Source organism: Hibiscus syriacus, unplaced genomic scaffold, assembly GCF_006381635.1.
Source record: "Hibiscus syriacus cultivar Baekdansim isolate YM2019G1 unplaced genomic scaffold, ASM638163v2 tig00111330_pilon, whole genome shotgun sequence".
NCBI classification, from domain to species: Eukaryota; Viridiplantae; Streptophyta; class Magnoliopsida; order Malvales; family Malvaceae; genus Hibiscus; species Hibiscus syriacus.
Window position 1 is genome coordinate 11,386,140 of NW_024063059.1, and position 6,000 is coordinate 11,392,139.

At 31.3% G+C, this 6,000-nt stretch overlaps 1 pseudogene; it reads right to left on the reverse strand.

Moving 5' to 3' along the window:
- LOC120158826 overlaps window positions 1-3,176 on the reverse strand; it is a 79,140-nt pseudogene extending 75,964 nt beyond the window's left edge.
- Window positions 3,177-6,000: the final 2,824 nt, after the last annotated feature.

Here is a 6,000-nt window from a genome sequence, read left to right on the forward strand (position 1 = left end):
TGCGGATAATGGGAGAGAATATTTTAACTCTGTCTAAATCCTTACCTTTCTGACCAAGCTATCATACACCAAAGCTCTTGTCATGCACCCCTCAACAAAACGGGATCTCCGAGAGAAAAAATCAACATCTCATTGTTGTGGCTTGAGCCCTAATATTCACCATGGGTGTCCCAAAATACTTGTGGGGAGGCTATCCTTACTGCCTGCAACCTCATAAACCGACTACCATCAAAGGTACTAAACCTCCAAACACCTCTAAATACCCTTCAAAAGGCCTTCCCCTGTTTCGTGTTCCCAACCTTCCAACAAAAATATTCAGTTGCAAAGGTTTTGTCGATAATTATCAACCCAATCAATCCAAACTTGATCCTCAAGCCCACATCTGATTCTTCATTGGCTATTCCCCAACTGAGGAGAAGTGTGCGTCACCTACCTATTACTAAGCAACAAGTTGCAAACTTGTTAACCAAAGGCTTGAGCAGAAACATGTTTGAAGAACTTATTGGCAAGCTGGATTTGATAAATATCTACACTCCAACTTGAGGGGGAGTGTTGGAATTCCTATGATTAAGGACATATTACTTACCTTAGTCCTAGGAATTACCTTGTAAAATAGGATCTAATCTTAGTCACTGATTCTTAGGGAAGTTACTGATTTTATGGATTGCTTCCTTATTTGTTCTTAGTCATTTCTATAAACGATGAAAACTAATTAATAAGAAATAATTATCTTCTTTCTAAGTTTGTTCATATATCAAAGCATTTCTATAGTTATAAAACATGAATAATAATGTTGAGAAAACATACAACTGCTGACCATATGAGAGGATGTTGCTTCAACGTTGTGCTGATACTAAGTGTAGAAATCATACAAGTATGGTGCTTCCAAGAGACCCTTCCAGCCCAAGTAAGCTCCCGTTCATGAAGGACAACCATCACTGGCTCAATATAACCTAGATATATCATAAAATATAAGTAAAGATCAAGGGAACAAAAAGTAGCTCAAATAAATTTAAAAAAGAAAGAAAAAGCAATGGGTCAACGTATAAAAGAGACGTCAGCTGTAACTGACATGACCCAAAAGCCTTTCAACTGAGACAATATTAATAATAAAATGACGCCTAGTAGGTTTTCCAAGTAATCCAATTTCAAGCAGCCACTATAAGAGTGAATTTAAAGACCTTGTGTCATTCAGTTTAACTATAATTCAACAAGGTGAAGAAAGTTCATTTAACCAGTAGGCAAATTTGAAACTGCTAACTGATTTTCCAGAAATGGAAACCAAATATAGGTACACTAACTTATTATAGTGCAAGTACTTTAAAAAAAATCTTAAAATCATAAGAGGCATAGTTGCTTAAATTTTACCATGCACAAATACAAAGTCTTTGATGTGTTTCATGTCCAAATCTCGTAAATTGATAATGTAAGATGATGCCAAGATCCAGAACCAGCCTGACAAAGAAAGATTGATGCCAAGATATTAACAGAAGAAAATTACAGAGGCCTTCTTAAAGAAGGCTTAAGACCTTTTAACCACAGGCGTTCTCCAATTTCTTGTGAATCTTTTAACAAGAACATTTTTGTTTCGAGAAATGAAATACTATATCATTTTCCAGACCTGCCAACAATAAATGCTATTCTTTATATTTTTGTTTTCGTATTATGGGAATTATTTCTTGTTAAGTATCACAATGAGAACTATTACTCATCCACAGAAATAGGAATTTAAATGTACACAACTTCCAGAATATAGGGTTTGCAGGAATTACTATTCTTTTTTTTTTACAGAGATCCATAATGTTCTACTCCCTCGACATGAAAAGGTTTTTCATATCACCATTAGATGTAGAGAAAGGAAAGTATGAAATAGTCAAAAGTACAGGAAGCAAGAGACCTGAGCAGCTTTGAGTATTATCATCTGCAAACCATATACAAGAACACCGCTACACCTGCCTTGAGGATCAGCCTTTACCAAAGGGCCTCTTGCAAATGATTCTCTTCCCTTTTCAAATGAAGCCATTCTGGACCCTCAAAACAGTGCATTGAGCTGGAAAAGAAATCAATATCAATGAGTAAGTATTCGCTTCCAAAATCAGGAACAGCTCGTATATTGAGATAAGAATCAAAACTAGAAGCATGACAAAGAGTCCAGAAATCAGAAAAGTATGAACGGCATTATTCATGATATATCCTTACGTTGTTCGAAGGCCATGAATTGAATCATCAAACTCCAGGACCGAAATTTTGGCATCTTGAAAGGCTAAGATAATTGAATCTCTTCGTCTAGATCCATCACCACCTCCTATAGATAGAACCGCCATAGATTCAACATTACCATGCAATCTGCAGCAGAATTTTTAACCCCAAAAAAATCCAAGGAGAACTACAGAAAGTCAGCAACCTAGATGCATTTTGATTGTTACTTTTGTCACTTGGTACAAACAACAAAAAAGCAAAACCATGTTGATTTAAAATTAACACTATATGAGCAACTAACAAAAATATAAACATAACAGTTGCATATATAAGTAAAATCAAGCTTTTTAACTCTCCACGAAGGTCATTTTTCCGAACTAATTTGCTTTTACATCCTAATGCCTGGTTTTAGCTTCGGAAGGCTAGAAACATGGAAGCATAAATAAGAACAAGCTAAGGAATGCAGTACTTATCCAATTCATTGCCAATACTCACCGAACAAACTAACATATAAATTCCAGAAACATAGAACTTCAGACACAAAGAAAAGGCCGAAAACATACACATAATATAAGAGGTTTTATGGATATGGAGGCAAACCTATAACTGAAAATGAGCTCGAGAGAAATGGCGGAGACCCCATCCATAATTCCACCGCGCTTGACCTCCGTGGAAGTACTGGCTTCTCTACTGCCCTCTTCTTGAACCCTGATTGCATACAATTCGAGAACATTAGCGGCGGTGACAATGAGGTTAGGAACGGAACCAATGCCGCGCCTTGAGGGCCAGTCGGATTCAAGATCACCGGTCTGGTTGAGAGGAATTCGGGGCGTTAAATCCGAATAGCAGTTAGTGACGAAGCCGGAGGCGCAGTCCTCGATTCCGGTGGGCCAGAGCATCATTTTATAGGCCGCGTAGCTCATTGCCGAAGCAGAGGGGTTAGGGTTTGGCAAGAGAGATGGAGATTTTAAAATGAAAATAAAGCTCTAGCCTCTAGTCTACGACTCCGAAGGAGGGGTTTTGCCGTTCAGGACTGAGGATTCGTTTATACTATCTAAAATTAATAAGTTTTATATTGATTTATAGTCATTATATTTAAATAAATAAATAATTAAAATTTAATTAAAATTTATTACATATAAATAAATATCTTTTAATTTATGGTAAAATAATATCTTCTTTTACCTCAAATTCAAAAATTTCAAATCTAAACTCCTAAAATTCTAAACCCCGAATTAAAATCTTAAGCCCTACCCCTTAAATATAATTAACTGACCCTATTTTCATAGATAATAGGATAGGGGTAGGGTAGTAGGTTGCCCTAACGTCAGGTTGAGAACAACTTTCATGAAAGACCTCCGTTATGAATTGTCCTCAATGAGACTCGATTCCACGACAACAAGGTTAAGAGCCTTGTGCCCTACCTCCTAAATCATATACTCTAAATCCTAAACAATAAACTTTAACATTAAATCTTAAATTATGTTTCCTAAACTCTAACCATAATAAGAAAAGTATATTGTTTTATTGTGAGTTAAAATATATTTATTTATGGTTATATACTTATATATTTTAATTAAATCTAAATCATTTATTTATTTAGATCTATTGGCTATAAATTAGTGTAAAACTTATTTGTTTTACATTGTGTAAGTGCATCATAATATATATATATATATATATATATATATATATATATATATATATATAATGTTTAAATTTAGAACCTTAAAGTATAATAAGTCTCTTAATCTCGTTCGGTTTAAAATTATGTATTCTAATATAGATTTATATTTATAAAATTTTATTTAATAATATAATTGTGGATTGAGGATTAATTCAATTATTATGATGATTATTATTATAGGATAAATATTTGAATTGTTTATAGTCTGTGTGTTGTAATAAATAGAGATTTTTAAAATCTCCTGGGGATCTTTTGGAATTTTCATGATTTTAGTTAGGAGCTTACACTCCTAGCATTTGGGAGTTCAAGAATAACGAAAATCACTAGCTTGAAAGCACAACACTTTATAGGACACCGTAAAATTCATTTAAATTTATAGTAACTTAATATCATGAGATGAACGTAGCAGAATGAGTGGGATTAAAATTTTGTACATTTACATAATTCAGTTTTTCAACTCATAAAAATCTCATCATTCTCAATTATGTATCTCAATCATCTAATAGTATTAAATCAGTATAAAATTAAAAAAAATAGCACAGTGTAAATAAATCTTACCTCGAAAATAGTTTTCAATCATACAAAAGTGTTACAAATTACATCTACCACATAAAATTGCAAATTTGAAGAAATACGAGTTTATTGTTGCGTAGAGGTGTAAGGTCGGGTGTTCAAATTAATCTGTTACCGTTAATTGTAATTATTAATTGATGTAACCCGTTACATTTTATAGGTTAATTAAAAGAACCGTTAAGATTAAATGGTTTCGGTTAATCAAACCGTTAAAAATATCGATTAATGGTTACAATTAATGAATTTTAATAAATAATTAAGCGATGTTAACCGTTAATAAATTATAATTAATTAATTATAATTTTTAGAGAAGATAATTAAAAATAATATCAAAATGATTCCTCCTATTTTTTTAGTTATCGCGTTTATCTTATATAAGATCATATTAAATCAAACATAGATGGAATAAATACATACTTTTAAATTACAAAATATAAATATACACACACAATATTTAAACTATAAAAAAGATAAATATGCCTCATTATATATATATATAATAATAATAAAATACATTTATAAATAAATAAGATTTTTACAAATATTTATTTTTTCATCCTGTAAATTTTATGAAAATTTGAAAATTTTAAGTTGTTATGTTTTAAAAAAAATTATAATAAATTAACCATATGTCATCCTATAACCGAACCGTTAACAACGATTAATCTTTAGCGGTTAACCGTTTCTTAATAGTTAACTATTGTTAACAAATTTTAATAATTGTTATAACGAATAATCGAGCGTTTAGACTAAACGGTACAGTTAATCTACCGTGGACACCAATACAAAGGTCACATTGAGCCTTGAGGACAATCCCAGACGACACATGTATGTAAAATGTATTTATCACCCGCAAGAGAGTAGGGATATTAATGAAAAATGATCATGTGTGTCAACCTTAATATACGGTTAAAAAACGCTACAAATTATGTTATTATTTAAATAACAAAACCGGTAAAAAATTACCGAAAACAATATTATTTCTACCGATTTTGTTATTATTGGACGTTTTTCCGATTTTGTTAACAAAACCGATAAAACGCTAACAGTTTTATTATTGTTGGACACTTTACCAGATATGTTAAAAAATATTGATGTTTTAGGTAAAAATAATAATATTTTAAAAAAAAAATTTATCAATTTTGTTATTTAAATAATAATAAAATCAATAACACTTTTTTTTAATTGTATATTAAAGATGCCGCACTGTATAATTTTTCGATATTAATAGCTTGGCCAGACCAACTATCAGTGGCCTTAAGTTCCAGTAGCTATGATTTTGTCTCTTTTTTTTTAATTATAAGTATATAATATTCAATTTTATTGAACACCAAATAAATAAAATTAATAATGCTAAAAATAATGTTGTTATTAAACATATTTAACAGTTATTTTGAACCGAAATTGGGGAAATTCATCTTCAATGATAAAAAAAAAGGTCATTCCTTCCACCAAATCATTCATGACAAAACTTTATAGCTCACAACATTTGCAGTTATTTCACACCAAAAAAAAAACAATGGGTACCTATCATTAAGCTT